This window comes from Arachis ipaensis, chromosome B5, assembly GCF_059453495.1.
Source record: "Arachis ipaensis isolate K30076 ecotype BB chromosome B5, ASM5945349v1, whole genome shotgun sequence".
Taxonomy (NCBI): Eukaryota; Viridiplantae; Streptophyta; class Magnoliopsida; order Fabales; family Fabaceae; genus Arachis; species Arachis ipaensis.
This window is the reverse complement of record NC_142440.1, coordinates 4,992,251-5,001,991: the sequence shown is the minus strand read 5'-3', so window position 1 is coordinate 5,001,991 and position 9,741 is coordinate 4,992,251. Positions and strand designations below refer to the sequence as shown.

The 9,741-nt window shown below is 28.7% G+C and overlaps 1 pseudogene; it reads left to right on the top strand.

Moving 5' to 3' along the window:
• The first annotated feature begins 1,352 nt into the window (after positions 1–1,352).
• On the top strand, positions 1,353–2,469 carry LOC148563252 (galactinol--sucrose galactosyltransferase pseudogene; annotated as a pseudogene).
• Positions 2,470–9,741: the final 7,272 nt, after the last annotated feature.

The following is a 9,741-nucleotide window of genomic DNA, read 5'->3' as shown; positions in this document are numbered from 1 at the left end:
ACAATGGCTGAAACTGTTTCAAGAAATTTAAGACAAAGACATATACAAAAATCGAATCAGAACAAGCATATAACACAACAATAATGATAAGGATTCTAGATCGGGAACTCGCTGCAACTACAGAAAACAAAACGATGGAGCCGCAAGGAGCAGAAATCAGACCAGGACATCCGTCCGGGTGGCAGTAGCATCCCTCCGAGTGACTAAGGCAGCAGAGACACCAACAATAATCAGAATAATGGAACAAAATAGAAGTGGAACAGATTTCAAGAAAGCAAGAAGCAGAGTTACCGTGAATCTGTTCCGGTTTTGATGACGGTTGTGGCTAGTGGCGGCATGTTCGACGGTAACTCCCGACGACTATGGCAATGGTGGAGGACGACATCAATGGCGGCGAAGTCCCCCTCTGGCGACGGTTCCCGCAAAAGCTTCGTTAGTCACTTCCCTCTCTCGCAGTTTCGGTCTCTCTCTCTTCCTCTAGCGCGCTTGCTTTCTCTCCTTCCGCAAATAGTGACGGCAATGGTGAAGGTCCTTCTGACAGCGGCGTGCAGTTCTAACAGTGATAGAGGCGCGAGGATGGCGGCGCTGTGACGACGACGTGAACACGTATAGCAGTGGCAGCGGCTTCTCCCTCTCAACTCACTCTTCTTCCTCTCCACTTCTCTTTCTCTTCACTCCCTTTTCCTTTCTTCCTTTCTTGGTTCTCCCCTTCTCGAGCTCTCCCCTATTCTTTACTTTTCCTTTCCTCGTTTCTTTCTTCCGTAGGCTAGGTTAGAAAAATAAATGAATGGCGACTAGGATTAGGTTGGGGTTAGGGTTTGATTTAGTTAAAGTTAGGGTTTGGATTTAATTTGGGAATATTTGGCTTTAGGAATTTTAATTAAATTAGGATATATTGTATTAATTTAAAATTTAATTTAATCCTTAAAATTATTTTAAAAATATTATTTATTTATTAATTTACTAATTGGCATTTAATTCAAGTATTCGAATTTAAATTAGAGATAATATAATTTATTTTCTTTGTTTATAAAATTAAAGTATTAAATTCTAAAATTTTAATTATTTAACTAAATTGTATAAAATTCTTATTCTTTTACAACTGTTAAGTTGTATAATTTAAATATAAAAAATTATTCAATAATTATAATATTAAGTAAAATTTATAATTTAATTGTCAAAATTTGATTTAATTACTTTTAATAAAATAATTTTTAAAATAAAGTCTTTAATGAATAAATAAATTGAAATTAATTCATAATAATATTTTTAAAAAATTATGGGTCTTACAGAATGCAGACGGAACTGCCAGAAGGAAACGTAGACGAAACTGTCGAAAGGAAACGTAGACAATGCCGGAAGAAAACGCAGATGGAACTGCCACAAGGAAACGCAAATGGAACTGCCAGAAGGTGACGAAAAATATACGTTTTCTACATGAGAATAGGTAAGTAGCGGATGATAGTGGTGTTTGATTCATTAGACTTGAAAAGATACAAAACGTAGAGGATAGACTAATCGGTGAGGTGAAAAGTATCAAAGGAGTGACAAAAGACAAGAAAAAATGACATAGAGAAAAAACATGAAAAATACGATGATTTAACCAGAGGAAAAACAACCGATCCTCTTCAAGGAGGATACCATGACTCTGATACCATGTTAAAAAGAGGAGAGAGAGTAATAGAAAAAATGTTTGTAAGTATTATTAAGTGTATTCAAGTTGTCAAATATAATATAAAATAGTATTTATAAGTGTTAAAAGAATTATAATAATAAAGACATAATATTTTATAATAAATATTCAGATATATTAAATAATTATAATGAATGCTAATTGGTGGCAAATCTATGTTCAAAATATAGAACCTCAACAAGTACACGGGAGTTCTTGGAGCATTTAACTGCCAAGGTGGAGGGTGGTTCCGTGAAACTAGAACAACCAAATGTGCTTTGGAGTTTTCTCATTTGGTATCAACAAAAGCCAACATCAAAGACATTGAATGGAATAGTGGCAACAACCCAATCCCCGTTGAAAATGTTCAAACTTTTGCAATGTACTTCAGCCAAGCCAAGAAGTTAGTCCTCTCATCACCAAATGAGTACCATGAAATCTCATTGGAGCCATTCAACTGAGCTTGTAACTGTGTCACCAGTTAGATCCTTGAACTGCGGTGGCAGCAACAAGGTTGTGAATTTTGCTCCTATTGGTCTGATCTGGTGAACATGTTGAACAACAGTGGAGCAATTCAAACATTGGAGTTTGATGAGGATAAGAATGTTGTTGAGGTTGGTGTTAGAGGAGCTGGGAAGATGAGGGTCTTTTCCTCAGAGAGTCCTAGAGCTTGTAAGATTGATGGCAAAGATGTCGATTTTGAGTATGAAGAGGGAATGGTTGTAGTTCAAGTGCCATGGCCAAGTTCATCAAAATCGTCCATCGTTCAGTATACATATCAAGCCATCAGGGAATGACTATCATATTTCTTTTACAGTTCTATTTTTCTTTACTTCACGTGAAGTTGACTTGTTGATATCAGAAAACTGTTGAATGAAAATTTAGTCAAATCAGTCAAATTATCTAATAGCTCTCAGATATCAACTTCACGTGAAGTCGATTTCACCTGAGTTTTCACCTTTTTTTTTTTCACAAAAACTATTGTTCATAGAGAATGATCATGCTAAGGCCCAATTTGGATAACCAACTTAATTAAGCTCATTTGGATAAAATAACTTAAACAATAAATAATTTTGTTAAAAGTAACTTATAAATAAGTTATTTTGTATTTGGATTTTTAACTCTAAAAGTACTTATTTTAGAAAAATGTGATGAAAAGTAGAAGTATTATGAGAGAAGTCATTTTTTTAACTTCTCTATAAGCTCCTAAATAGCTTCCTAGAAAGTTGCAATTTGGTTTTGAAAATTGCACTAGACATTAATACTACTACTTTTCATAAGCCAAAAGTTAAAAAAAGTTACTTCTAGAGTTTCCAAACGGACCTTAAATGAAGTTTCTTTTATATATCCCTTTGTTTAGGTGTTTGATGATTTGGTTTTTAGACTTATCCTCAGAGCAGAGGATCATTTATTTGATCTTAATATATTCTGACATTGTAAAGTAAATACTAAATGCCATTTTTAAAGGTATGTTAACTGAATAAAATATATTATAATTTTTTATTTTTAAATAAATTATTAAGCTATTCATGAGATCATTAAAATAGAAGTAAAATATATTTTTTATTTTTAAATTTTATTTTATTTTAATTTTATTTTAAAAATTTTTAATTTATATTAAATTTATCTCTAATATCTAATTTTTTAAAAAATTTATAATCAATTCAGTAATAATTTTATAAAAATAATTTTCAATACAAATAAATCAGATATAATTATTATGTAATATTATTAAATTAATCATAAATTTTTTAAAAATTTAACTATCAAAAATATATTTAATACAAATAAAAAAATTTTTAAAATAAAATCAAAATAAAATAAAATTTAACTAAAATATTTTAAAATTTTTAATAAATTTTAGATACAAAAAATATGCTTTATCTTTAAAATAAAAATACAAATCACGTTGGGTTGCTGAAACCAATGGTTTGAAGCATTACTCGCTCCCACTCGCAACAACTTTTTGGTGTTTTACATATTTTATTTTCTTTCTTGCTCCTCGTCCACGAAACCGAGTACTTTTGGTCATATGTCTCTGCTATTTCCATTTTCCAAAACCAGATTGGAACAAGAGTTCTCAAAGTTTATCCAAATCCTGATTAAAATTTATTATATGTGCTTTTCTCTACCTACTTGCTACGCTGACAAATTAATCCAGTTATATATTCCGTGGAAAGACCACCCTCTACATTATACAAATCAAATGAAATAGTTAGCATAAAGTTAAAAGTGGTTTTTTAGATTTGTCCCGTAGACTAAGTAAAATCCTTTTAAAATTTCAAATGTTCTATAGCTCATATTAGCGCTGTCAATGAGTAGGGTAGGGTATGGTTTGGACTCCATTCTAACCCTACTTGCGGGTTAAAAATTTTATTAAAATTCTATCCTACTTTATTCGCGGGTTGAGAATCTCTCAACCCTAACTCTATCCACACCCTAAAATTCTAAACTCTACTCTACCCCCACCCTATCTACAGAAATATCAATTTTTTTCAAAGTAAATATAAAATTCAATTATTTTGAATTTTATACGTATTAATAACATAAAAAATAAAAAACTAATGCTCTAAATTACTAAATTAACTAACTAGTTTAGTGGTTGTTCACTTATTATAAGTCATTACATAAGAGAGGTTGCGAATTCAACTCTTACTTCCTTCACTATATAGAGAAGTTTTTATAAAATATGTGCTATATATATGGTGCGGGTAGGGTAGGGTACACCCTAAACCCGTACCCTACCCTACCCACAGGCATACCCGTACCGTACCCTAATCCTACTCTACTCGAACGGGTTGGACCGGGTTGGGTACCCGCGGGTAGGGTACCGGACCTATTTATTAGATCCGAACCCGACCCTCGACCCGATAAAATCTATACACTTTCGGATCACGATTATACTGGATAAAAAATCAGATGAAAACCGGGCCGTTAACACTACATTACCTTGATACCTTCTTATAAGCTAGCATGTGAAAATATCCAAATTTCCAAGACTCCAACCATTATTTGACATGGTAAAATTCACTTAGAAAAATATAACAAGAACCAACTCTTCTCTAAAATTAAAGCATAACCATAATCAATACTAATATTGTCTAATAACACAAAATATTTAAATTAATATAAATAATGCAATATTATGCATTAGTCTAAAATCTTATGCATTTTAAACATAAAATATTAACTTATAGTCTTATAATAACTAATAATACAAAATATTAAAGTTTACAATACTTAAATTCCACATAAGAATAACCATCATCCATCACTAATAACACAAAATATTAATTGTGTATGATGACCGGGCCACCAGACTGACTTCGGGTGACCTGAGCCATGGCCAGGACCCGACCCGAAATAATAACCGGGTCTATTTTTGAGACCCTTATCTGATCCTAGACCCAATAAAATCACACCAAAATAGTCCCTAAAATATTCTGGTCAAGGAACTCTATTGTTGTGCACAAAATTAGAAACGTTTTGACTCGTTGAGTATCGTTATTCTGTGACATATATATGAGATTATTGCTGGAAAAATGGATATTTTTATACTTAGTTTGGTAAAATTTTTATTTTTTAAAAATAATTTATAAAAGCTAATTTTTAAAAGATGACTTTTTAAAAGTTATAACATTTATATTTGGTAAATCAAATTAAAAATTACTTTTAATAAACACAAGCAACAACAACTGTATTTGGTAAAATAGCTTTTAAAATTTAAAAATATTATAATAGACATAAATGTAAGCATTAAATTTAAAAATTAGTTAACATATGAGATTATATTAGATTTTTAAATTTTGAAAAGTACAAGTCAATTTTAAAAAATTTTATTTTAGGTGTTTTCAAAAGTACTCCAATCTTTTAAAAGCTGCAAGTACAAACACTTGATCTTTTTTATTTATCAAACACAAAATAAAGAACTTTATCTTTTAGAAAACACAAACACCTCTTCAAAAAACTTTACCAAACCAAACCTTATAAATTGAAAGATAATAAAGATGAGTCCGTCTAGTATGTAATCATATGAGCAATAAATCTTTAAGTTTCATTCTACTATAAATTAGTTACATACTAATAAAAAAATAGAAAGTAAATATCATGAGACTGAAATGGAGATATAACAATAGATTACAAGCTGTTTCATATAAAATTTAACCAACATAAATTTATCCTTGCTCAATAATTTATCCATTTATTTAAGCAAGTGTCAATAATTTAAAATTTGTCTCATATATATAATAATTTATTGGTCAATATTAAATTCTTAAAGAACTTAAATTTGTAATAAATTATTTATTAATTTTGTTAAAGTAGAGAATAATATTGTATAATTTTTTTTAAAAAGGGCTATTTCAAAATTTGAATACAAATTCTCACTGCACAAAACAATATTTATGCAACAGTTTTTTATTTTGCTTGAATCTTTTAAAAATATCCATCTTAGCTTTATCATTGATTATACTTTTTTTCATGAATTCTGTGCTCATCGATCTGATCTTGAACCTGATTTGGCACGATGCATGATCTTTAAATCTTAAGTGGTTTAAACTTTGAAAGTTACGATTTGAACTAAGCTAATTATGAAAATCGTTGCTAAATTTTTTTGTGACAAATATAAAATTGTCGTCAATTTGAGCATCATTAGTGTATTTAGTAACGATTACACAACTAATGGTAAAACCCTCGCTAAATCATTTGCAACCGTTTTAGAGATATCAAAGCATTGCTAATTTATAGCATTTATCGGGGTAATTTGTTTATGATACATTTAACGACTATTTGGATATGTGACTAAATTATTAGTTCTATTGCAATCTTTCACTATATTTAGCGGCAGTTTTAAACCATGGTGCAATTTAAAAGTTTCAAACTACTGTTAATATTATTCTTTACTATATTCCTAAATTTTTCAATTTCAAAACCAGATATACTCATTTTTCAATTAAACATTCTGCGTCAAATTAATTTATGTAAATCTTACACCTATCTAAATGCTAAGCAACACCAGAACATAAAATTCTTAAAAGTGTCAAAAGATTTCATAATTTGAAGTAGAAAAACTATGGATAATACGATTATAATCTTTCAATTATTTTGAGATTCATGTATAGCAAATAAAGAAAAAAGAGCTGTTACCACTGATAGATTTTTTACGAGGGATAGATTTTAATGTCGAAATATACCTTCTTGGTAATTGCTATGAATTATTGTGCCTTCGTGTGTGAAATTTTTTCACTAATTTATTTTTCTTCTCTTGTAGAATGCTTGTAATGAAACTTGACAATCTCTCTTCACCAAAAATGAACCTGGAGAAGAACATGCATGCATGAAAATTTGTCCAGAGCTAAAATGCTACAACAATGAAACAAGAACCAGAGGAAGAAGAATGATGAAGGGATTTAATAATGTTTCTGGCATTAAAGGAATCTACAAGGTTAAGGTTATAACGGGAATTAATGAGCATAAATATTGCAGGCAAGGTGTCTATTGTGATCTAATTTTTCTCAAAAACTTAAGTTAATAGAAAGAGTTAACATGAATAATTGTATTTCTCATACACTTTTTCAAATAAATTTTTTTTTTGGATTTGCTTAATCTTTTGTATAGGCCTTTTTTTATTTGTCTTATATATTTTTTTTAATTCACTTAGGATCGAATTATAGATTTTTTGGATATAAAATTCTAACACTATGTTATGATACTATTTTTTTTTAAAGTTTAAACTAATAAAAAGAGATAATATGAATGATTATATTCCCAACTATATGAAGTCAATATGCAATTAGTGATTTATTGACGGAAAATAGGTTGAAAACTTATATATATATATATATATATATATATATATATATATAATATGAGTATTTTAGTCATTTTTTATAATAGGGTATTGTAGTCATTTTTTATAAAAAAAATAATTTAGATCGGTTTAAAATTTGGTTCATCAATTTTTTGATTAAATTCGTTTGTCCGATCTATTTACGACATAAATAATACGGTTTAATTGATTACATATATAAAATTTTAATCGTTAAAAAATATCTTAAAAAAAACATTTTAAACATTTTTATCTGAGTGTCTCTTATCTAACTAAGTTAAATAATAAAATTTAAAATAGTATTAATTATAATTAATTTTTATTATATTTGATTAATTTAATTAAATTTAATTAACAAAAAGACTTAGATATGTAATATTATTTTATTAAAAAATATGTTAATATGCCATTTTAACTAGAACCGACTTAAGTGCAATTACACTCTTTTCAATGGTCACCTCTTTTTTGGTCATTCCATCTTACCTATTTTTCATTTTTATCCATGTAGTTGAAGGCCCAAATTAAAATCATCGTTTTCTTTTTGTTTCTTGTTACCGGATTTGTCACCGCAGTTAAAAAAAAAAACCTTTAAGCTAATGCCTAATCTCCTTAAACATTCCCGTAGCACACTTTCACCAGTCAATCATTCATGTCAAATGTCAGCACACCACTCGCCGGTCAAACTCTTGCTATCTTTAGCCACCAGAATTCATGCCATTACAGAAATTATGTTAATGATGCAAGGGAATGAGACACACAGAAGATGGAAAATATGCTCTCACTTCGATTGTCAATAATATTAGAACGATTTTTCTACCAAGGCAGAATAGAATAGAAAAGACACTTCTCGTGCACAATAGCTTCAACCTATCAATTGTTAACAAAGGAGAATCAGAAGAGAGAAGAGAAAACTATATGGAGAACTATTTGGAGTTGGAAGGAATTGGAAAGAGCCATCATTTATATGCAAGGATGAGTTTTTCATAAAATGTTGGTGGGTTTAAAATTGGAGGAATAAAAAGGTGGTCTCTCTCCAATTCCATAGACCAACGAATGTTGTTAGAAACAACACACAATTTTTAGGAAGCATATAGAAAGAAAAGAACCATACAGGCAAGGGAGGCATATATTATATTGGAGTTAGAATGGCTTGGGACCTTGGTACGAGAAAAAATTAGAACTTAAGTTTAAACTCAAAACTTCAACCCACTTATAAGAGATATCATAGAATTTGGGAATAAACCCTGAGAATTGGCATACCAAAACATGTTGAGGAAAGGAGTTTTTGTGAAAATTGGTTTGCTAAGAAAAACATGACACAATAGTATAAATTTCAGTTTGCAGCAGGGTGTTCAAGATCTACTTTGATATGAAGTTCGGTCCAAACTTAAGGCATATTTTATTGAATTTAAATTTATTATTTTTACTCGATTTTATTTTCGGGTGGAATTTGTGTTATGTTTTGAATCACCTAGTTCCATTTAAAGTTATTTTTTATAATAAAAATATAAAATTTAGAATGAATTAATAATGTTATATATATATTTTTATATTATACAATATTATTTTATTTTAAAATAATTTATTTTAGTATAAATATGATATAATATTTATTAAATTTAATTTCGAATCGTTTTTAGGTCAAGTCTAAATAGATCTGATATCCTTTTATGATCAAATTCAAGTCTAATTAAATTTGACTTTGTCCCACCTATAAACATAATTGCACTCCTTGATTATAAAAGATAAAATAAGAACTTTAATCCCTTGATAAAGAATAATCTTTTCTCTTGTCTTTGGATCTAGGTCTCGTACTCACATTCCCAAAAACATAATTCTTGCTTTTTACTCTAACATTCCTTCTGAAAAAAGCATAGTAAACAAAAGATAAAAAATAAAGAGAAAAAGACAAATTCAATCCTATATGTGGATATTTAAATTGTTCAAAATTTAAAAATATATTTAAATTTTTTATTTTTTTAAAATTTGAACACATTTATTTTTAAATTTAATTTGTTCTATTTTAAAAATTCTTTTAAATGTGTATCTATATTAATCAGATTAGTATAACAAAAGTTATATTTAATTTTTTTCATTAAATTTGACAAATTCAAGTAAACATTAAAAATTGATATATTCAAATTTTAAAAAAATAAAAAAATTTAAATTTTTGAGAATTTAGATATCCTATTTGTTTTTTTTTTTAAATAAAAGTAAAGGGGTGGTTAGTGAGGTGCAAATT